General features: G+C 45.3%; 1 long non-coding RNA gene across 1 annotated transcript in view; it reads right to left on the reverse strand.

The window, feature by feature from the left end:
- Positions 1-15,634: 15,634 nt before the first annotated feature.
- LOC146172835 (uncharacterized) overlaps positions 15,635-25,426 on the reverse strand; it is a 91,153-nt gene continuing 81,361 nt past the window's right edge. Inside the window, exons 2-3 of the long non-coding RNA XR_014702107.1 lie at positions 17,930-17,995; positions 15,635-15,833 (exon numbers count right to left, since the gene is read on the reverse strand). This is a non-coding gene — a long non-coding RNA (uncharacterized LOC146172835). The remainder of the gene's footprint in view (positions 15,834-17,929; positions 17,996-25,426) is intronic.

A 25,426-nucleotide genomic window follows, 5' to 3' on the forward strand; every position in this document is an offset into this window, starting at 1 on the left:
TTTCTTCTTTTAAATTGATTGTCAGCCTTCACAGTTGCATGCCCTACACAATTCCGAAAATATAAATGTTGGTGACCTAGTAAAGAATATACGTAGACTAATACCTCACTTCTGGGGAGCATTGTATGCGTGCTTGCCGAGCTTTACTGCTATGTACACCCTCCCACTTTTTAACCTCATATTCCCGCATATCCGCGCATATTCTGGCACATTTCGCCGCTGTTCTCCATCATACGCCGCTTATCGACTGGACGGTCGACGCTCGTGCGTTCGGGTTAAAAAAGTGGGAGGGTGTACAGACGGTTACCACTCTCTTATGCACGTCTTTTGTTGCGCTTGACCTCTGTGCCGTGGCATAGGAAAGCGACCAAGTGACCGCTAGGAGTGACAGAGAAATCGCATTAATTGGCGATCGTTTATTTGCGCTAGGGGAAATTCATCGCGAATGACTAACCAGCGACAGTTTGTTCGCATGCAGCATGTTCAGATCCCATGAGGGTTTCGTCAGCAGCCAAACTTTGTGCTACTCGACGAGAGATTACGCACGCAAGGACAACATTCGGGATGCGCCCGGAGCGCATGCCATGCTTCGCTGATAGCTTGCGACATTGTGTCTGCGGTGGAAATTACAATCTGTCGTGCAGCCAGACGCCTTTTGATAAGCCCCCGATATTTCCAATAGGGTTCAAGTCAGCGCCGTGTGGTAGCCACTGCAGTATAGGAACACGGCGATCGTCGGGTAGACTAGACACTAGGCGCTTTGTGTGCACGGGGCTCTGGTCGTGCTGGAGAAAGTAGAGGCAGTATTTGAATTAACCGTCCAGAAGATACCACGGCTGGGTATGCTCCAGAATATCACAATACTACCGCGCCGTGAAGCAGTCCAGTATTTGTAAACGTGGATCCGGGCGGCCTTTTGTAATGGCTCCCCAGATGTTCACCGAGCAGCGACCACTAGAAAGTGCGCTTCTGGTGCACCCTTGCTGGGGTCTACCGAAATACAAAAGACAAAGGCGAGCAAGAAAATATATATCGACCAAGGGACAGCTGCGCCTCGTCTTCGCCAGAGTTTCTCGCTGATAGGTGTTGGCTAACATAAGAATACACTGCAGATGAATTACGCTGCACCGGGGGGAGTCCCTGTTTTCAAGGGACATTACCCAGAGGCATACAAAGACGAAATACTTAAACAAACCCAGGCACCATATTCGTTCCTGATTGCTGTGTACTATCTAGAAGCTAGAATTGTCTAGGAGAAACAAAGTTTGCTCATTGCCCTGCCAAACATGTGAGCGAAATTTATAAAAGAAATAGGAATGTTGCATACTTGCAATTAAAAGGGCGTGTCGCTTATTGCTGCAGATGCATTTTATAGAGAAAGTGGATTCGTCTGTGAAAACTACTACCCTCCAATTTTCAATGGTCTCTTAGTTTCCTTGCGAATTGCAGCCTTGCCCTTTTTGCGATTCTGTGAGCAGGAGCATCTAGGCCACAATGGGGTTTAATATTACAAGGGCCGAATTATGTATCGGTCACAATTGTGAGCGCGACGTAAAATTGACTTCGCTAAGACGTGATCTTGGAAAGTCAATGGTGACGGAATAAGAAATCGTCCTAAAGAAACCCAAGCTGCATCAGAGGCTACGGTCTTTTTGTGAAGGCTTTATTCCCCACGCCCGTCAGTCAGGATGGCCCATTTACTCCGCTGTGACAACGCCCGCATGTGCGGCACTCGCACCGCGCCAGATGGCTGGTGAGCGCGAAGTATGTCGCACGGAGAGAGAGAACGCTGCAAACGTCCTTTCATCCGCTTTGCAACGGCAGTTGCAGCTAGCGCGCTCGCCTGGCCCTCGGATAGGAGTGCCGATACCTACATACATATATTGGACTGGGGATGGTATCACGTGGTTTTCTGCTGCTGTACGCCCATTGCTGCACACGTATCAAGAAAACATTGGACGTGTAATACGTTGCATCGTAGGTTATCAATCACTCGAGAATGTGAAAACGACAAAATATCTAAGACAACTTTCACATGATTTCCCGGGCAGTCATTTTTGCAGTGGGTACAGTTCAGTAAAAGCGTTGAAATGGCGCGTATTAGTACCCCGCTTTGCTGCGCTGTAGCGGCCCCATCCAATCGCAAGCCCGAATCTCCCAGGGTTTTGTGCTTATGAGGGCTGGAGTAAGCCAGGTGGCTTTCTGCCTAGAGGGTTTCTCTCTTGGCAAATGTTGCATGTTCGTACGTCAGTGTTTATTCCGGGCTTGGTAGCGAACCCGCAAAGTTTCCGCCACGTCTTGGGTATGCTCCCGTGACCGTCAGTGTCGTGATAGTGCCGCATGGCGGCGTGACGCAGTTTGCGCGGAATAATGACTGAAGCACTCACTGGAGTTTTGGCACGCATTTTTGGAATGCTTCATCACAGTCCAGCAGGAACTTCTTCAATCCACTCCCGAAGCAATACTAGCTATACTCTAAAGTTAGCGCCACCCACACTACCAGCTGCTTCACAATGCAATTTTGCCTGAGTTGTTGGAGCATTCGTCTCTATTCTAAGACAACTGATCAACTCTTAACAGTACGGGTCTTCCTGCTGAGCCTTGAGATGCTCTTCTCTGTTTAACGCAACTTCGAAAGGAAACTTTTCCTCCCACAGAGTGCACGTGCTCTAGAGGCTTCACAGAGGGAGCACTCCTGGCTATGCGCTCCTTCCACAGAAGGAGAGAGAGCTGCCCTTCTCTCTCCTCGTCTTCGACGGCCTGTTGGATGTCAGTGAACTGTGCCCATGACAGAGCGTCGGTGACTGCATTGGCAGCCACTTTTCGGTAGCGCACTTCGAACTCGAAGCGTTGCAGTGTCAGGGCCCATCGCACAAGCCGACCGCTTGGCTCGCGCAGGCGTTTCAGCCAGGTTAAGGCTCTGTGTTCGATCGCGACCGTGAGCATTGGTCCCTCTACCTACCTTTATATTCACAGTGCGTATAATGAACAAGCATTATATTTCAGTGACTGAGTATTTACTTTCTGCCGGCGAGAGCGCACGGCTCACAAATGCAACTGGTCGTAGCTGATCCCTATCCATCTGGTGGAGTACAGCTCCCACTTCGATATCACAGGCATCAGTCCGGATAACGAATGATTCATATAGGTCCGGCAGCTTCAGAGCTGTCGTCTCAGCGTTGGCGTTTGATGGAAGGTGAAAGATCTTTTCCTGCTCATCTGCCCGTTCCCAAGCGGAAGACTCTTAGCAATCGTGCCAAGGGCGTTTGCAGTCCCATATAGTAAGAAATGAACTGGTGGTAGTATCCCACTATCTTGGGACATCGGTGAATAGCGTTGATACCTTTAGGCTTGGGAAACTACAGGATCGTCTGGAGTTTCTATGCACCAGAAGACACGTGTCCCCTTTCAACTCGATATGCAAGTAGGCTGACCTGAGCCTGGCATAACTGCGCCTTTGCGGGATTGCGCGTGATGCCAGCAGACCTGAGCTTTCCCAGGACGTCTTGCAGGTGATCGAGGTGCTTCTCGAATGTTTGGGAATAGAAAATCACATCGTAGGGTAGGCGATGGCACGATGTCATCTGGCGTCAACGAGTACACGTTCCATCAGATTGTGGAACGTGTTCAGAGCTTCAGACCAACCAAATGGCATTCTCTTGAATGGGAAGAGTCCTCCTTCACACAAGAACTGCGTTTTGTACTCCTCACGTGGTCGCATTTAGACCTGCAGGTTCCCCTTGCTTGCGACAAGTATCGAATTTAGCGCCCCCCGAAGATTTAGACAATGCCGTCTATTCTCGTGAAAAGGTATGCATCTTTTTTTGTGACCGACCTCATTCAGCCACAAAGTTTCCACGCACAAACGCCAAGAGAAATATTTTTTTATCATAGGCGCCACTGGGAACCTCTAGAGACTTTAGGGACGGCATATAAGACCAGCATCGAAGACCTCCTGGAGCGCCTAATCAATCGCTTGCCTTTAGCAGCGCTGACGGGCGTCGGGTTACATTTCCATGGTAGCGCGTCACCAATTTCTATTCGATGCTGCACCAGATTGGTGCATTCCGACTGGTACAAGCGTGAACAGCAATCTCTGATTGGCACAAGCACAGCTCCAAATCCCGGAGACATTCAGAACGGCATATAAGACCAGCACCGAGCAACTCCAGGAGCGACTCGTCGATAGCTCGCCTTTTAGTAGCACTGACGAGCATTGGGTTAGATTTGCGGGGCAGCGCGTCACCCGTTTTAACGCGATGCTCCTGCAAATTGATGCATCCTGGCTGGTCTGTGAGCATCTCGTCGAAGTCCTCTAATAACGACAAGGGTCGGTCACGTTGAGTGTCTGTCAGCGCACCGGCGTCGATCAGTAATCTCTGCCTTTTCTTTTCCGATCTCGAATTAGATGCGTGCTGACAGGCCGCCCCTACTAATCTAGGGAGCTGACAGGAAATCCACTGTCTCTTTCTCCACCGGCCGGGGCCGAGTTTGTATACATTGCCTCTTCCTACCTCAGAGGGAGCATTGTACGGGCCGTCGCAGAGCCGTAATCGGGCTCAGTCGGCAGGGCGAGCAGCGCTTATTGGAGGTATGACACCCATCTACAAGCGGATCGGCCGTGCACGTTAATAATGATCTCGTTGTAGCCGGCGGATCGATGAATGGCCTGAGCGGGGTACATGGGCTCTCCCGATAAACCCTATTGGCGATATCTATCATCAGTCCAGTTTTAGCCAAGAACGTTTGGCATAGGATAATTGGTACTGTCAGACCAGGCAGATGAACAAAACGCATTCTGCGCACACAGGCTTATCCCAGCGCACTATGAGGCGAATGTCACCACATGAGCTCACCTGCCCGCTAGCGAGCAGCAGTGGCGTCCTTGGCTGTCGCATCCGAACGGAACGCCGTCGGAGCAGGGAAACGACCTCGTCTCCAAACAAATGTGGTGGTTTAAGAATGGCTTCAACCTAGTTATAGAGCGAAAGCTGAGTGTTGAAACGAATTTTTCTGCGGACACCTGCGTTTAATGTGCTGCCGTGAAACCTGTCGAACGAACCTTCTGTCCTAGCAACACGCTGTTGTCGTTCGCCTCTACCAAGTACCAAATTATCTGTCTTCTCTTTCTTTTTCCTCTTCTTATCTCTCTTTTTCTTCCTCTTTTTCTTCCTCTTTTTCTTTTACTTCTTAATTGTTCTTGCTCTATTTCTTTCTTTTCCTTTTCTTTACCTACTTTTTTCCTTCTTCCTTTCCTCCTTCTTCTTTTTCTTATTCTTCTTTCTCGTCTGCTTCTTTTTTTTTCTTCTTTCCTCCTCCAATTCCTGGCCCAGACCTCAGTCTATGGCTGAAATGTTCATTGTTGTAGATATTATGGCGGCCAACCATTCAAATCTTTTTTTTTCTTTTCTTTTTTTTTTTTTTTTTTTTTGTAACAGCCGCCGGCATGTGGTCTTGTCACTGACTGTGGCGCATGGATCGAATATGTATTTTTTTTTTTGTTCATACTCGTTGTCGCGAGACACGGCTTTGTCATTACCTTTGTAATTACAAAGCCATACCACTAGAGGTCAACAAAGAGAGGCAAAGGGTGCTCATACTCGAAGTGATTCTCTTATGGCATAAATACAGCTGAAACCATAAAGTAAACTACTATGCGCAAAAGCCGTGTCTTTACATTCATGTCGGCCCAAAGCGTAGCCATACAGATAACTCTCGCGTAAGTCCAGGTTCAAGCACAACCTAAACTACAGCTAATTTTTTTACATATCTCATCCTTGCTCTTCATTCTTTTCGTCCCTTTCTGTCCTTTCTTTCGCTGATTGTTTCATTTCCACTGGCCGCAGTTTAGCTGCTAAGAGGCTCCGCGGCTAGCAAAATCTTTTTCTTACTCTGTTATACGAATTAACAGGAAAATAACAACCAAATGGAGACGATTAACAGAAGATAAAATATTGACAGCGGTGGTACGCGTATGTCGTTCTATGCTGTTCCAGTTACAACGCTTTCAATTGGGCGAAGACGAGCAGCCTCTGAGTTTCAAGCTCCAGCCGAAAATGTCGCTTTGTCAGCGTTTTGTGCGAGTTCTGAACATTGTGCTTGTAGAGAAAGAACAGGAAAAACTGAATACCAGAGCAACAATGGCAGCCTTCGGGCAACAATAGAAATAGAAAAACTATTTCAATGAATTCACCCGAGGTTTATTAAATAATGAAACAACGTGTCCCACTCGATGGCAACTGTGCCTAATAAATATGTTTGCAACTTAATATTAGGCGATGCAGTGCCATATATATTTTTAAAGAACGTGCATCCCGTAAGGGTTTGCTGTTGATAACAAATGGGAATATGGTCATGGGAAAAGCAACGATTTCTTCAATTAAGCGAATCTTGCGACGACAAATGGCCTGTGTAATTATTGATAAAAGCAACTTTCCCTGAGGTCATCATAGGACATAATTTCAGGTCAATATTCCATAAGTATCCATTTTCCATTTTCTCTTTCATCAGTATGTCAGCATGACGGCAGAATTAGACAAATGCAGCTAGCGGCCAGTCAAAGAAATTGCAGAATAGCAGCTCCCGCTGCCGACAACAGTCATCGCCACTGCACGCACATGCCGGCAAACCGGTAGTTGAGTCATGTAGGCAAAAATTAAATCCGATTACCTGGTAGTGGGCGCTTGGAAGCCCCGCCTTTGTCTCTGGATAATGGATCATCATGAATAGAACCCCAGTGGAGGTGTGAGAACTCCTGCTGTAGCCGCTCAAGCAGCAAACAGTATATGAACAGCATATATGAAGGATCGGCTGGTCCAACAAATCTAGCGCGATTAGCATTGCTCCTGAACATGACGTGAAACGGCTACATTTGCTTACTTTCAGTGCTCAAATTGTTATGGTAACGCACCTCTAGAAATAATTTAAGGATAAAAAGTCGATTGAGAGCTGCCCTGCCTTGCTTGCTTCGTCACCATAGTGGCTAGTGGTGCGCCACCGTCTTTGTGTGCTACATAAAAGTTACGCACTAATTGCAGTCAGGCTTGCAGCCTTCGGCCAGCCCGATGAGGAACATACATTTTAGTCATTTTCAACCGAATATCTTGCCTACTGCCTAAAAGCTTTTTTTTATTTCAGCCAGGTATTTCAGAAGCAAAAATTTGCATGTGAAAGCTTCAAAATTTCGATTTGCTCTACTTTTCACCTGTTCCCCTGATGGGACCGCACATGCCTGAATAGCGGTTGTGGTCAACTTGACCCCTAGATAGCGATAGACACACAAAATGGCAGCGCTCATGATAAAACGGTCTATAAAGAAAGGTATTAGGCAAGGAGACACAATCTCTCCGGTAATATTTACAGTTTGCTTAGAGTAAGTATTCAGAGACTGGGAAGTATTCAGAGGAATGGGAGCGTTCAGGAGAAGGGTTGATGGAAAATACCTAAGCAATAAGGGATTCGATCATGACATTGCCTTTCTAAGTAACTAAAGAAACAAACTGTAAATAATGAATAATGACCGTGAAAGAAAAAAATCAGAATGGTAGATCTAAAATAATATACAAAAGACTAAGGTAATGTTCAACAGCCTCGGCAAGAAACAGCAGTTTGTAATAGATAGCGAAGCGCTTGAAGTGGTAGGTGAATATGTCTGCTTAGGGCAGGTAATTACCGCCGATCCAGACTACGAGTGGGATATAACTCGGAGAATAAGATTAGGATTGAGCGCATGACTAACAGTTTCCCGCTATTGCTCAATAAACAATTCTATTCATTGCAATTCAATCGATGATTATTGCAATTCACGATGATTATGTCTCTAACGAGCGTAATTGAATATTAAAACTAGCCCAACTTGCACATTTATCTAAAAACAGTCGTGTTGTGCAGAGAACATCATCGTCTTCGTCAATTCGAACTACAACACTGCGATGTGCATTGAACATCGTCATTTTCATGAAGTTCCTTTTCCGCCACTCCTTCATTTAACCTAGTTAAATACACCATCTCGCTAAAGGCAGCGACCGCAGCCGTGCCAGTCAGGCTGCCGAGACCACGAAATAACGAGAAGGCAGACTAGCCCGTTGCTAATAGGTTCGCCATGATTGAAGTGGCAGCAGCGAGTACGACTGCTTCCGATGGCTAACGTTCGAGAAACTTGGTTAAACGACAGTTGACCTCCTTTTTTTTTCGGCTTTTGCCGAAGATCCGCTGTCTTAAACAAAATCGGTTGATGCCCTTGTTAAAAAATTCAGTTTTTATTTTGTCTTACTTACCTTAAGCACGTGCGGCATCGTAGACCTTACGGAGCTCCCACGTCACTCATCCCTCTGAGAGCATTTTCTTTTGTTAGAGATGCCCAACCAAGTGCTCCCATCTCGCGAGATGGAAACAAAGCGTTCTATTGTAATAACACGACTGAACTTGCATTTTTTGTCAAACGTTAGAGCCCAGGTGGTCTGATCCTATACGGTGTAGTGGCACTCCTTTAACATTCATGGAATTCCTACAGTTGGAACCGGTAGAACAAAAATCTTCTTTTCTTACAGGAGATTTAGAAGGCTGGAAATGCATTTTGAGCCACATAGTTTGGCTCAGAAGAAGCAAGCCTTCTGAGTTGAAAACTTTTGGCAAAGTCTATACTGTACTCTGACAATGAACGCTTTACGGAAACTGACTTTTAGAGTTAGATGCCCGATCCCACTAACAACAGCAAACCAGGACAGATATCCTTTTTTTAGCGGTAGTCGATACTGCTGGTATCTATTTTACGACCGTAACCTTAGAGCTTAACGCAGAAACAAGAAGTCATCCACCGATATCTGCAATCCTTTTCCTGTTCTTTCTATGGTAGACTGCTTTGTACCTTGTAAACATCGCTATAAATTTTAAAGCACGTGGCCTTACCGAATGTAGAAAACAAAGTGACAAACAAAAATTTGGTTAGATATAATAACTTTGAAAGCTATCAGCACAAATCATCAGCCAGAACGAAAGAAGAAAGGTCTCAGTAGATGGCACGTGGTAGCGGATGGAATCAATGACTCGCCTGTGAACTCTGATGAGCATTCAGTACTTTGTGGTTTCCTGATTGAACATTGAACTTCAGCTTAGCAGTGTGCAGTGACAATGCAACTAAACCGATATTAAAACTCCAGAAGGTCCCTGGTTTCCTCAAAGCCGAGTTCGCTGGACAAATATTTCATTCTTTGGGCATGAATTTCCTCCTTAAAGTTTTGTAAATAGCTATTTCCTCCGACAAACGAAGAATTATGGATGTTCTTGGAGCTCCTGTAGCTTCCGGTACTACTGCGTTTAAAAGGACTCGCAATGTTGACCTGTGGCATCTGTTATCTGCCTCTGGAAGAAAGATGTTCACCTGCTTTGCCATTCTGGCCGTGCTCCAACTGGGAGCCTGCTCTGTCCAGACACCTCCACTGAAACAATGTCCCGGTATGTTGTCTCATTATGCTTACTAGATGTGCTTTGCCTTTGGACTCTTTCAAACTATCTTCTCTTTTAGGACAAAAAAGCCCTGTCATCAAAGTTCAGAGTGTAAACATACAGAACGCTGAACTGGGAAAAAAAGCTAAAGTGGACACCAAGGTTGTCATCCAAGGTTCTGTGGGCAACAACCCGGTCCTTCAGATACGCTATGCAAGCGCCAATGGCGGCGGCTTAACCTGTATGCCGAGCATTTTACCCTGGTAAGTTTCAACTAATAGGCTCAAGCGAAACAATTAGGCATAGTATGATGGGATTCCGAGAGATCAATTACCATTTTAGTGAACTTTAGCATGAAAAAAGAGAAATAGTTGACAGCCTAAAATACAGTTGTCAATGTATAAAAAACGGTTTTATATCACGCATATCTGAGAGTGCAGGCTTTTGAGTAAATCCCAAAGATAAATCAGCTCGCTTCAAATATCACTTAATTTTGAACACATGTATCAGATATACTTATAAGGAATAGCTATGTCTGCGATGTCAATATAACAATGGGAAGCGCCAGCTTGCACACTCTCTACGTCATTAACATCGGAATTCCTTTTATTTTATTTTGCTCTTAATCATAGCGAGCTGAAGCTCTGCGGTGGCACCTCGCGCCTGGAGAAGACTCTCACAAGGGAGTGGAATAACCAGTGCCCCATTCCTCAGGGTACTTACACGGCGCACATCTCCGTGCGCGTTCCCAACACTGATGCAGCCAAGGAGTATATAGGGGTAAGTATAGGGTACGAAAGCCTACGTTTGCCAGGATAGGGGGTAAGCCCATAGTAGGCTGAAAGAACGCGTGCCCGGCTCCTATGTCTTAATAAAATTGTTTGCCTGTGAGCCAGGCAGGAATGTGTCATCATTTGGGCCGTTCGCTGAAGACAAATGTGAATTCATGTTTGGGACCTTCGCGGAAACACGAAAGTAATAATCACGTAGTCGTGTCCTAAAAGGCATTAGAACTGCTCAAAAACTTACGTTAAAAATAGCGCAAACTCTCTCCACGCTATAGACAATAGAGTGGTACACCTTCCTTTATTGTCCTTCCTGTTTTCCCAAAGCGACGCCTGCTAAAATCTTCTATCGTGTGCAGTGTACCTTGTGCACATGGAGAAACATGTTCAATTTAGATAACCGCGAAATTATTGCTGCAGTGCTTCTTTTGTCTTTTCACTGCGGATGATCTGCTGGAAGCCCTTCAAAAATGCCTTTGGATAATTTTATGTAATGCGCCGGGCGCTATGCTGGTGAATCGAGTTAGTATAGTTACTCGAAAGGCCTTTAAGCGCTCACACTCGCTTCCTTCTCTCCGTTTAGAAATATTGACGATATCGAAGGCTGCAAACACTTCGCCTGCACAGAGCCATTTGTCCGTAACTAAAATGCCTCTTTTCTTCTTCCAGAGTGGAAAACTGAACGTCACCTTGAAGATTGTGGATAACGGACGAATAGAAGACTGCGTATCGTTCCCAGTCACCATTAAGACTGATTGATAAAAGTAAAAAGCACTCCCTAGTTACTGGAGTGGAAGGCTCAAGGCTGTATCTGTGGATGGCACCAATGTTCAGTTGATCCAACTTCTCCTTTAAAGCTGGCTGTTTGTTAAACCTTCGTATACCGTATGCTCAAAACTGGAATAAATAAACTACTATTTGGAACCTCATGTGTATAGCAAGGCTTTTTTAATAGCTAGAAGGGCGGTTGCCGAAGCTTTTGGAGATTCGAGGCGACGGAGCAACGTGTTAATGTCCCAGAATGGGAACTGCAATTCCGTCGCTACCTTTCTTGTGCAATACGATAGGAAAGAGGCCGCCTAATTCTTATTGCCCTCTACAGAGAAAATGAGGTGACACTGAAGCCTATAATACACATTCCTATACTTCTCGCCTTTATATGCCGTGTTTGCCAAGCACGAGTGAGCATAGATGTCAAAGTGAAATTTTGATAGCATCGTCTCAGCGAATGACATGTTAGATATGCACCAGAGCCCGTTGGAAAAGATTGTTAAAGGGCTACTCAGACGATTTTTCTATGCTCACAGACATAAAAAAAATGGTGTCAGAAGTTCTTCTCAACATCACGATTATATATGCCAAACAGATCAGTTAAGGGAGCTTTAGTATGGTCGCAAAGTAGTTTTAAACTTAGCCCTCCGGGACTAGCGGCTCGCGCTGCCAAACAAAAATTTTTGCGAAAAACACTGTGTTTGGTTTCGTCACAGTGGTACGGGAGCGTGAAACAGACGACGGCAACTATACAGCAGCCCTAAATATAACTTTTTCCTGGGCAAATTGGTACATATTGAGAATTGTAAAGTTAGAGCGTAAAAAAAAAAGAAAGACAACCACTCACAGACAGACTAACGACACACCACAAGCGCTTGGTCTGTGTCGTTAGTCTGTATGTGTGTGGTTGCCTTTCTTTTTTTTTGCGCTCAAACTTTATAATGCACAGCAGCCCTACTGGGAGCAGCTTGTTCGGTATGGGGTTGCCTTTAGAGTCTTTTGTTGGTCGCTTATCTCCTGACCCGTAAACAGCCCGGCATACCTAAGACACAGCCGACAGCTTGCTTGCATACCCGAATTGTAGCTCACAGTTTATGCATTCTTGGCAACAATGGGTGGTAGTTCGTGTTGTGTTGTGGGGCATGCGAATTATTAAACGAAAAACAACACAGATATTCACCCCCAATTTCCCAAGGACAAGGAGCTTCACAACAAATTCAATCTTGCGAACCGGCGCCCCAACTGGCCCCTGAATCTAAGAATGCATCTGTGCTCAGAACATATCACACGGTCCAGCTGCCCACACACGATGCTTGTGATGGAGGATTTCCCCACGAGTATCAGGCGACGGCAGAAATTGGATGCTGTGCCGACAATCTTCCCGCTCGAGGCACAAGCTAAACCAACTACCGTCGGCCGCAGTCTATCAGTGCCTACACGGCGTATTCTTTGCGCCACCATCAGAAAAGCATGCTAAAATCTCTTGAAATCTTGAAGAATACGCGCTTCTGATAGAAGTAATAACTGCATGCAATACAAGCAAATATCGGCTCGCAGCCGTATTATAGTTACCGATGTGGCGCAGGTCATCCGATCTAGTACTGTAGCTACTCTGCTAAGGTGTCGTCTAAATCGGACGTTTCTTTTACTGCGAGACAGTTGGCTTCAGAGCGAGGCAATTCCACGAATACACTATTTACTATAGCGCTTCTCAATCAAAAAGCGCAATCTACTGCGGTTTCAACCTGGAACAGCTTATGCGATTATTAGGGCGCAGCGCACGGTCAGAGCACCGCCGTCCGCCGCTCTCTAAGGCAGCACCGTTGCTTAAATTTGCAGCATCCGATGCAGCGAGCGTTGTGAAGTGTTTCACTACTTTTCTCATGTGGCTGAGGTCCGACATTTTTTGACGTATTGCTTAACATTAAGCCGAGAAAACAGGCTGGGATGTGGTATGCTTCACCATCGGGCGACACTCGAAGGTTTTCCATAAAAGTGCGTCAGACGGCCCACTGGACACTCACATGTTTGCTCTCGAAACTTGCTTTAGTGTCCAAAGTGTAGGGGATGAAAACAAGGTCAGCGATCGTCCGCATTTTGCACGCCGGCATGGACGCACACCTTTCGTAACTTTTCGTAAACAAACGCTGACACAACCGCTCAACTTCGCAGTGGATAGTCATGATCAACAGGTTAGTTGCAGATGTCATTCGGCGAGAAAGTCATTAAATTTTTCGTGTGGTAAGGATACTGCTGCGGTGGAACAATGTTCTCTCTCACGGCTAGCTGGCCTTTTGGGTGGGTGTTGAGGCAAGAATGGGAATTTAGACTAGCATTAAACCACTTTATTATTCGACCGCCCTCATATATGCCATCCACTTTCATCAGGGTGGGTGAGTACCTAAATGGCTTAAGGAATATAGTAAACGCTTCACATATTATTAATTTAGTCGCATAAAGATCGCTCGCTCGTTCTCATCGCCTTGGGCGTGCGTGTCGGGTACTGTCCATGTCTCTTTTTTTTTTTTTTCAATTGTAACTAAGTAACGCGTCCTGGCTTTCACTGCCCGATCTTCACTGACATCAAATGGTATGTTCCACATGGTGCTGTGCAGCGATTGAGATTAGCACACTTCGACATGACGGCAGCGCGGGCGTGCAGCTCGGCTGCATGCCTGTGTCGAATTCATGTAGCGTCAAGCATAGCAGTGCGCTCTGGGCCCCGCGCGGGAGTTTCAGTTTTGATTCAAGTTATTTGCTTATTTAAAAATATTGCTTGCGTTTTGTAAAAAATGAAATTGCGTATCTGTGCTGACCAAGCCTTCAGCAATATAAATCAACCATTAACTCAATAAGGTCGAAACATCGCTGCATTTGCCCTTTAAGATCTAGCTTAGCGAAAAGTTTTTCATCAGCCACTGACCCTAGAGAATTAGGTAAATATGTGGCCCATGTATGATGCCCCTATTTGCGTTAAATCCCAGGGGGCTGGTTACCTTGGACGGAAAGTCGTGTAGTTAGACAGAGTAATCTACAACCTGTGCCTAAAATGGTTCCCGGTAATTATGCTCTAACTACCGCCTAACTCTCGCGCTTGAACTCTCTTGCCTGTTCAGGAATAACCATCTGTGGTCCACAGCATCTCACTTTTTATATACTTTTACCTGTAAAGGAAGAGCCCCGCCACTTTGTAGCATTATGTGGTGTTCTGCCTCAACATATTATAAGCAAGCATTCACTTCCATCTGACCGCTGTAATCACAAAGTATTATCAAACATGCGAGCTCGGCTCTAATAGTAGCAAACAAACAATATAGAACACCGGGTGAAAGCTCGTGCTTCGAAGCATTGCCCATGTATGGAGGTGTGCTTGTGCAGTTAAACTTCAGTGAAAACGTTCTTACAGTCGTTAACAACTGCTATTCGTATGTTACTGTTATGGAAGTTCGTCCGCTGACAATGAGTGTAATAAAAACCGATTTTAGAATTTTTGTCCGTGCCCTTAATATCATGTGTCTTTGAACTGACATCCGTGTGTGCGAACAAGTTTTAGCGGATTTTTGTTGCCGATAAACCGCGTAAAAGCTATACACGAACCTTTGCAAGCCAGAAATGTCATTTGCCATAAAACTGACGTAGCAAACATCAGGCAGCATTTCGCGTTTAAAACAACTTACTACGAAAGTCGCAATGTTGCACGAGTTGAAGAAATCGCCAACTCCAGCTCGTCCACAAGCATTTCTCTCGGTTTCTTAGATGTTTTCCATCTGGCTGCCTCTTCCAATTATATTCCGCAGTTGCAGGAATGTTCAGGTGAGATCCTGAAACAAACACGTTGACTACACCATATCAAAAAGTGCAAAAATGCTTGGGTTAAGTTTTTATTTCCCTTGGAGTATCTTGTCATTTATTTTAAAGCATAGCTTTCCTGTGTGCAGTGATTTTGAGGTGAAAAGTGTGCGCTACTATCTAGCACTGTCAAGCGGAATGTGGTATTTCCTACATGTACGATTGTAGTTTGCTTAGCTATATATCCCCCTACTGTAATAATTAACGGCGCTGTGGGATTGTGCGTAAATTATTAAATACATAAATACATTATTGAATAAATGCGTATGTCACAGTGAGCTGCGACCCCTGACAGAGACCCAAATAGATACAAAGCACATCAATGATAAGTTTGGCAATAGAGTTTCCGACACCAGCGAATCTTTTGCTAACGGAGAAGGTTGCTGTAGATTATCAAGCTCACTTTAGATGAGCGTTTTTTTATAACACACTGATATAGAAAGCCACTGTAGAGCAATGCAAGCAAAGCTTGTAATACATTAAGTAAGGTGAGATACTTGAATGAATAGAAGAAGCTTCCATTATGTGGAATTGTCCGGCCATCAATCTAGAAATATGAAGATGTGATATTCAAGTAGGCCTGAAAGACGTGAGGACTATATAGAGAAGACTTCACAAAGCCGCTGCTTTTACGTTCGTGTGAGCCATATCTCGCTGAACGTGGTGGGCGCTTTGAGTGCTTTCGTGTGGCAGACAAGGGAGGGGAAGGGACAACAAAAGTGTGAAACTCGTTTTCAGTCACTAAGAATAATTTTTTTTTCTGCTTTTAGGGCCAAAAGGTCGACGTCAAGCTCCGGGTTGTAGATGGCGATGACGTTCTTGAGTGTCTGACATTCCCCGTGGATATACAAGTAAACTAAGGAAACACCGTCTTCTTCACCGTAAACGCCTCTAGTGCATCGGAAGCTTATGGACGAACCCAGAGTGCAACGGGGATCTGCTCCTTCCGTATCATATGAGCTTCTGCCCTTTGGGAGTCATATTCTGCAATACAGTCAGGGAGGGGTACACCTATTGTTTTTCTTAGTTGTGTTGTGTAAAAGTTTACAGTGTAAATCTGTCGATACAAACGGTACTCGTGTAAAAAGTAAAATGTTCAGGAGATACAATTACTTACTGCACCTATTGCAATTGTAACTCTCCAGGAATAAAACAATTATCTGGCGGCTCGACTTTGGTTAACCCTGGAGGGAAGCGAAAGCTGCATGTATATGGCTACAACCATTGCCAAGCTTTGATTAAAACACATTGTGCGTGCGTTTTTCCAAACGTAATGCCCTTTCTTCATTGGTCTCTTCGGCACGCCACCTTTCTGGGCATAATTTCGATGTGTATTCTTGTGTTCTGACACGCTACTGTAGCAGAGTGTTCGTCCTCCTCCGCCTCGCAGTGTTGTAACCTAGGCAGGAGCCCGGGGGCTCCTATTTGTACACGTATTGCCCCCCTAGCGCCCTCTACTTCCACGTCACATAGACGTCACCTCAATTGACCTTCACCTTGACAGTGGTCACGGACCACTTGGCGGCCTACGGGACTATGCCCCAAAGTCACATGGCGACCACCAGGTCAAGTGACCTTGACCTTGACAGCGGTCACGACCCACTTGGTGGCCTACGTGACGATGCCCCAGTCCCATCGTGACCACCAGGCTGGACGCAAGTTTGGCCTCTAAATCTCCCTCACGGTGAAAACGATGTATACCCGATGGCACCTCTCGTGACCTTGGCCTTGACCTTGACAATGGTAACCGGGCACTTCGTGGAATACATGACTATGCCCGAAAGTCACATGGCGACCACCAGGTCATGTGACCTTGACCTTGACAGTGGTCACTGGTCACTTCGTGGCCCTACATAACTGCCCCAGTCACATGGCGACCACCAGGCTTAACACAGAAGTTTGATCTCTAAATCTCCCTCAAAATGAAGGCACGAACCCCGCATACCAGACGGCACATCACGTCGCCTTGACCTTGACAGGAGTCACAGGCCACTTGGTGGCCTACGTGACTCGCCCCAAGTTCACATGGCACCACCAGGTGATGTGACCTTGGCCAATTAACAGTGGTCACGGGCCACTTGGTGGCCTATACGTGACTATGGCCCAAAGTTACATGGCAACCACCAGGCTAAATTTTGCCCTCTTAATCTCCCTTAATGTAAAAGCCATGCATACCCGACAGTTTATACTGCGGGACGTAGTGAAGCTTTCGCTACAAAATTGATGGTCATTGTGATTAATGCGACACTGTACAAGTTAATCCCAGTATCCGCCAACCGTTCACGACCGTTGCACACAGGTCCGGCTGCTAGATAGTTCGCATCCTTGAACTTGCTTTTCACCATGGGTTTCTCATATGGGAGCATTGAGAAGGTGTGTATAATGTTCATGGAAGGAACCATCTGCATGTTTGAGATGTGGGCGCACAGTGGCCACTGAAGAATGAAGGTTGGTAAGTAGGCGGCGGCTGGACACTCATAGGTGATAGATGCAGTACCTTCTGATCTCAGAGTACGCAGGGTTTCCAAGGAAGCTCTAAAACAAACTCAAAATCAGAAGCCGTACATTTCTTGGTATTACAATTGCCCTAATGCTCACGCAGTGACTACAGCGCTAAGGCAATCATGCTTGTAGCTATTAGGGATAAAAACCTCAAAATATTGACCGTCGAGCAGTCGATGCTAAGGTCGCCGGAGAGTATTTTCTAAGAAATTGACGAATTCAAATTCTGGACGCCTGGATTCGATGCCCCGCAGGGTCAGCTTCGTATATGCGTATCAAGTCGTTACGTCTTCTTCACTTCGAAAATGTGGGCGTTTATCGAGATATATCTGGGCCGTTGTATGCCTCACATCTCGAAACGGCCGCTGTGGGAAATGCATAGTTTATCTACGGTCGCGCCACCCTAGCTAAGATAGTTTGATGCAGATATTCTATTTTTCTCACCAGAGGACAAAAAGGACAGAGAAGGCGAGGAGGAAAGGAAAACGCAAGGAACGTATAAGCGGAAGTCCCTTTGCAACCCTGACAAATTATCTGTTGGCCAAGAAGCACGGTAGTGGTTCGGTTTCGTCACTTACCATTTTGTAGAACGCAGTCACCGCACACCAGGCTATTGTTTCAAACGTAGTGACGTCGCTCGCACCCTACAAGTGAAGGGAATTTTTACAAAATGTGATAGGTTACAACATTACAGCGCAGCTCTGAAGCGCATTTTGTGTGCGCGTTAGGGCTGTGTGGTTAACCGAGATATCGGGCGCAAGAGGCTGGTTACCAGGCTATAATCACAATAAACCTTTAGAGGACGCTTAAGCTTCGCTTTTAAGAATGGAACGCAATAGCGTTATCGAGCAACTTGCTATACTCATTTTATTTATTAATCCGCCCGGGACGTAGAAGCGCTGCCAGTCACCTTATTGAAGCTCGCGGGCCTCAAGTTGCAGTCGTAGTTCATCGGCAACAACGTTGCCAATCTGAGCCGGCGCGATAAAGATCTCGGAGGCCATGCCTTGTCTATCTTATTCCGTGTGCCACAAGCATGATGGCGCTACGTGCACGCCAAACGAAGAGGAAGTACAGTGGAAAAGTGATTTGCCACTCGCTTAACTGCGTGCTCTGTAATTCTGTAATTTACATGCTCATAATTATTATTATACGCCACAATACACTTCTCTAAGGGATATTTCTGAGACAACACCGCAATCAATAGACGCGCCTTTGTCCATTTCAAACCATCTAGCTGGCGTGGTGAAGTGCGAGTTGTCTTGCAAAGGTCAGGCAATAAAGAAAAAAAAAAGCTGGCATGGTGGAGTGGTTAGCGTACTCGTCTTGCACCCCGGAGGCCCACGTTCGATTCCTCAGGTCGGCGATTTTTCCTACTCCTTTCTATTAATGCTTCTGGGATTTTTCGCTCACAGCCAACGTCGGACGATGCGAGACAGCGGCCGCTGACGACGACACCGACTTTTCTGCGGCACGGTACCCTTAACGCCGTCGCGTTAAAAATGTGGTTACTGTTAAAGAGGAGCGTTTCGTGAGTGTGGAGGGTGATGGCGCGCGCCTTCTTGAAGTGGCTCCATCGAAATACGCTGCCCGAGGAGAAGGTGGCGTAGAGCACAAGTTACAATAAAATATATTTGATTTAGACTGACTGACTGATTCCGATTCTGAAAAACAAGTGTATTAGTCTCTTTGGAAGGGCTACCCTCAGTATGTTGCGAAATCAAGTCGAATGATCAGGGGAATACCCAGAAATAGAATTGACTTATAATAGGGGAGTAATTACTCAATGACATACACTAAGCGTAGCCACACGGCTACAAAGGAAATGTAGATTGCAGGCCGAAACTGTCGGTACGACCACTGCAACTGCGCAACCGACCAGGGCGAGCGAAAAGACACTCGTTCGACAGTGTTAGAAAGAACGCTTTATCTGGAGCATGGAGGACCTTGCAAAAGACCTCGCTAGATGTCGCTGCGGCGGTGCTATGAGGTATTTGGGGTATTTGGAAAGGAATTATGGTGCCCGGACTTACTTTCGGAAATGCGGTTTTGTGCCTAAAATCACAAATACAGTCGACATTAGAAATAAATCAGAGATCCGTTGGACGATTAGCACTAGGTGCCCACGGCAAAACTACAAATTAGGCAGTACAGGGAGATATGGGCTGGGCATCTTTCGAAGTACGGGAAGCTCAGAGTAAAATATTATATGAGGAACGCCTGAGGAAATTGGACAGTAACAGATGGGCAGCTAAAGTATTTGAATACCTGTACATAAAAAGTGTTGACTCACAATGGAGGAAAAGAACTAGGAAACTAACCAGTAAGTATGCTAGTCACAAGGACGGAGAAATAAAGAGCATTAAGCAACAGGTGAAAAACACACAAGGTAAAAATTAGATAAATTCGATGAAAAAAAAACAGGGTGTGAAATTATACCGAAAGTGAAAAATGCAGATCAGGAAGGAAGATTTCTTTGATAACTGAAGAGGCAGTGCCCTACTTTTTGAAGCTAGATCAGGGTGCCTAAGAACACGCAGCTACAAAAAGAAATTTAACAATGGAGATGACGCATGTGCTGTACGTGGTAACTCCAGTGAAACAATTGACCATATTATACTCGAATGCAATGGTATCCATCCGGAAGTTGATGCAGGCGCAATCACTGTTCCTGAAGCTCTGGGGTTTAGAGATACCAGTGGCCGGGTGAATAAACCGGCGGTGAAAACTAGCAAAAAACGACTGGAAGATTGGTGGCTTAAAAGCAGAGAAGTGACAATGTTAGTAATGTAGAAACAAAAATTTATTAAATAGAATGATGGTTTAGTTAACCATTCTAAATCAATAATTAAGATATAGGGAGAAAAATGAGCATGATAGCTACTGCTACCACCCCGTTTCAAAGGGGACGCTCCTATATTCCATCCATTCATCCGAGATAAAGGCGATAGCATAAGTGACCGTCTGAGATGGGCGGGGGCTTTTGGACGCCCCGGTGGCAGCCGCGGGAGCATGTCGCGTACGTGGTATGTGTACGTGTCATCCTAGCGGGGAAAAACCGTGAGTTGCACCGGTCACGTGCGAGCGTCTTTTGCAGCCGAATCTGATTGACTGGACCTGCTTTTTGTGTCGATCACGTGATGCCAATGAAAGCGTATAGTGTGGTATTTTCTTTGCTGCACGAGTGTGTGCAACTGTGGAAGGTGGATTAAAGATTCGGAAGCTGCTCTTGCTGGCAGTCCAGTCGTCTCTTCCTCGATACGAGCCATTCAAGGACCGCGGACCCTAGGACTGGAGTCCTACGAGCTATATAGCCGTATGGCTGCTATCTGGTCGATGTTATTGTGTATAGTCACTCCCTTATGACTGCCCAGATACACTGGTACTCTGCGTAACGAGTATCATACTAGCTAGTTTTCTTTTTCACCATCTTGGATTCTGAAGTATACGCCCACAGGCGACTGATTTGGTTATTAGTAATATTTTTTTCCCTGAAACTGTACTTTTCGTTTGTGCCGCCCAAGCATGCTGCTCCTTGAAGCTAAGACTTCCTATGTTTTTTTTTGTTTTTTTGCTTCGGACCTAGAGGGTCTGGGCGTTTCACTGAGCACTTAAGAAGCTGTTTGGGCTCTGCGCGGCCCAAAGCAGCCGCGGTGAGATTGCCCCGTTGACACCCGAACATATCCACTTCTCAGAGGAGAAACGACAGATTATATCAACGACGAAATGACATCGCGTAAGAAATTTGTAGCAGTTAAAAAAGGCGCATCTATTTAATCAATGTATACTTTGCTGCACCCTGTAATAAACAGTACCGTAATTGCCGCCAGAAATGCTAATTTGCCTTCTAAGCCTTCTTAGCTCGTCTGAAACAGAACAAACAACAACAAAACAGCATCAATGACTCATGGGCGGACTTTTAAGACTTCCGTTTTAATGAGAAATTGTTTTTGTGTACGCAGCTCGTCCGCAGAACAATATTTGATTATTTGCCTTTTTAAGCAGGCGTCACTCAACACAGAGAAACTCACACAAAGGCAAAAAAAGTAATTTAAGCATTTTAATGTTTAGATGTTAGTTCTCACAAACATAGGAGGCGGTGGATACATTCACTTGCACCGGAAAATATAAAATATCGAAATTTCGCAGTGCGCTACGGAAACCTCCGGCTCTTTTCATTTTGGCTGACGTATACACAAAGCCTAACGACCAGAATTTAACTGTACATGTCTCTTCCGCGAGGGATGCGTAAATCTGCAACAGATTCCAAATTTTATTTTTTGTGAAGCATACCCGTGCAGGTTGCAGTACCGGTAGAATAAAGTTGTAATGATTTTAGTGCGCTGCCGTTACCGCCCACCTCATCCGCTTTTCGCTCCATTTATGTGTTTAGTTCAGTAACAGCGGTCAATGCTCGAAAGGTATCTCACATGCTGTTTACTTGGGCAGCCTGTTGCTAGGTACGTGAATGTGGTAATGAAGAAGAGTTTGCGATAAATTCCAGAGTCTTATAAGTTAATGGCGCCGTTCGCGCGCGCAGTATCAGTAGTAACGACACTGTTTCTATGGCATATTCAGGGCGTGTGCTCGTTCGACAATAGAAGTTTATCTGACATGATTTCCTTTGACTTTTGAGTCTTTATACTCCAAGCAGCCTTTTAACAAGGCAGAACCCTCGAAGGACATAACGTTCTGGGAAGCCCCTACGTCCTTCTTATCACTGCCTGAAACTTCTCGCCAGCAAGTGGGGATGTATATGGGTTCTTTTATCAATACGTTTGGAAGAGATTTGTTCCCAAAATAAAAGACCGTCGGCGTGGCAGTGGCGACAGGGTTAAGTATCTTTATAACGAATGTTCTGAGGGGAATGGGAACCACATTACAGCCATCCACAACTCCAATGAAGACGAAGCAAAGGTGATTCGAGATTGTCATTCGGAGTATGTATTAACAACGCTGACAGCCGAGATGCTCCCAACACAGTTCGAAGAGCCAAACTTAGAGCGCGAGAAAGCAAGCATCGTCCAAGAATTGCAGTCATCGCCGCTAAAGTTGCAGACTGGTGCCTCGGTGAGAAGAAAATCCGTCCCTAAATACTAAATAAAAACTAGCAGCTTTCTGAAAAACCAAATGAATGCTGGTCGTTCCAAGACCACGCACTGCAATCAAAAATATACAACAACGTACCAACTCTGACTGCGTGTGCTGGGAAGCAGTAAGAAAAGTTGTGTAATGTGAGGCTCTATGAATACGTAAGCGATATCCGCATACCATATCACATGATGCGCGGCTTTCGACTCAGCCTCTTCACCTAGAGCAGCATCATCAATGTTGGAGTAGGAGTTGGAGTTGCAAATGCTAAAGTAGACATCACAGCTCGACAGAGTCTATCAAACCAGAGGTATCCTTAAAGTGTATTCCCAAAACATATACACGAGATGAATTAGCCGAACCATTTAGAACTCTTGACATAAAATATAAACCAGCTGAAAACACGGGACCCCGAAATAGACAGAAACGAGCACAGATTAGCACCTGAATGTAAGTTTATCTTTGCAGCGGCAGTATATACTACGGGTCACGTGTAGACACCTTAAAAAGATAAAAATATAAAGCGAAAAAGTTAAAACGTCAGCGCAATTTTTCTCAATCTACTCTGCAGCATGATGCCTCTTTTCTTTGAAGCAGGGCTGACACAGTCCGCTCCTCTGCGGTGAATTTAATTTATCTGAAATAGTTCGCGCACTGTCTGATCTTTGTAGCTCTTGAGAACCTTGCTCTCCCTAAAGTTTGCAGTTCGCTTGCAGGCTACCATATGATTAGGCCAATTCCTCCTCGTGCTATCTTTGACATCTTTGTTACGTTCTTACAGCCTATCATTCAAACAATGCCAATTTCGGCCTGCATATGAAGACCCACATGATGGCGGTATTTCGTATACGACTTATTTTCTACATTTCGTGAAGGCCGTCTTGTGGTTATTTTCTCATTGTTTTGGTGGCGGTTCCACCCAAATCACCATTTTGCGCAGTGTTTCAAGAAGTTCGCAGGGGTCAAGTGGATACAGCTAGCACAGGATCGGGTTAATTGGAGAAATATGGGAGAGGCCTTCGCCCTGCAGTGCGTACAGTCAGGCTGAGGATGATGATGATGATGATCACTTCCAAGAGATTAAGTGATAGACAGTGAAATTCTGACGCTGGTACTCGGGAATGAAATGAAGGAAAAAAAAAAGCCTTTTATTCCTTGAACTGTAAATATTTTACCCTTGACTGAAGTCCCCTTTGCAGGGTCTCATTTTCCGTGGCGACCCTGGAGGTCCGTTTTGATCAGCTGTAGCTGCTCTTTCATGCGTGGGTGGTCAAAATACCTTCACCGAAAAGAATTGGGTTTGAGAATCATTCAGTAAATTAGGGTACTCCGAACTTGAGTGGCATAGTGTAGACGAAAACGAAAAGGGTTCAAAGCGCTTTCAAGAGTCAGGCAAACTTTTTTGAGCTATAGGCGAAGGGATGGCTTCAAACTGTTCAAGTATTGGTATGGCGAGATTCGTAGTCGTCCGCCGCGTCGGTGATGACGGAGGCGGAGAGTGTTTTCGGCGGTACCTGGTCTGGTTTGGGCAGCCCTCACCCTAACGCCTATAGGTACCTAGATATCGGAATAACGCATTATCCCATTCTTTCCCATAGAGAAAACCGTACTGAAGGATGCAGATCTCGGCGCACATGATGTTAGTATTTTTAAGCATCGACATTGAAGTGGTGGACATCTTCACTCTAAGAACATAAAGGAAACACTAAGTTCTATATTTTAAATTTTTGATTGAGAATCCATGACGATGGTAACACTTTTCTACCGTTTTATCTCATTCAATGCGCGTATACTTTTGTATACTTTTTCTTTCGGTACAGGCTCGATCGTAGTGCTTCTTTTAGCAGCGAACATTATTTATCAGTCAAATTATCGCTCACGTGCTTCTGAAAGTCATTACTAAGCAAGAGGTAAACAAAGAACCGGATGAGACGTCCGTGCGCTTCCGATTGAGTTTATGCGGAGCTCGTCCTAGGAAAATCAGGAGTCACTGAACTTTGTGACGCGGTCTTTACGCGCAGCACGAGGCCTTTAAAAACTAGCTCAGTACCTTGGTTGTTGTGCTGCACCCGTTGACCAGTCAGAGTCATGTTTGTCGCCACTTGCTTCGGATTCTTGGCAGTTCTTCACGTCGCAGCCTCCTCTGACCAGAATCCTCCTGTTACAGACTGTTCTGGTAGGTGCTCGTGCACTGCTTTCAGGGCCTTATATACTTGAGGAATTAGTCCCTAAGTCAATCAACCAATGAATCAATCAGTGTTTCATTATTTTTATGTACACAAAAAAAATTACAAAACGGTACTTGGACTCATAGCCAGGGGCTACTTTGGGGTTGAAAACATAGGAGTGCATAGCTACAGGCAATCTTCTGAAAGAAACAAAGAAACGGCGTTGGGGTGCTGGCTAGTTGGTAATACATTTTGGAATAACAGCGCGAAGGACGAGGACGAAGATCAGAAGGACACAAACACAGCGCTGGCTGACAACTGATTTTATTCCCAGAAGTTGGCAAGCATATATACATTACTTGAAGCGAGACAGAAAAACAGATAAAACAGATGCAATGCGCATGCCGAAACCAAAGCCAGTTATCTCTTTTTACGCATTGCCAAGAACGCAAGCTCTTTGTTCGATAACACAAGGAGTGCTAATGCATCGATCCCCAAGCTCCAAAATTCTTTCGGCTTCAATAATTTCTCTTGTGGTGCGGTCTTTATTTCCTGGTCTTTATGCAAATCTTCATAAATAACTAATTTTGCGTATGGGGTGGCTTCTTTTGAGCGCTTCAATTAGCAGTACTTGCTTACAGTAATAGTGGGAAGTTATTGGTGTCATCAGCACTGTCCATATACGATAAAGGTCATTATTGCGTAATTTTTTGTACTATTTGTACTACCCGAGTCGAAAAGTTTAGTATTTCCAGAATACAAACACTGTTGTTTCTGGCGATCAAAGTAGCATCTGAAATTTTATCTACGCACCCA

Source organism: Amblyomma maculatum, chromosome 11 (genome assembly GCF_055883805.1).
Source record: "Amblyomma maculatum isolate TAMU_Amacu chromosome 11, ASM5588380v1, whole genome shotgun sequence".
Classification (NCBI taxonomy): domain Eukaryota; kingdom Metazoa; phylum Arthropoda; class Arachnida; order Ixodida; family Ixodidae; genus Amblyomma; species Amblyomma maculatum.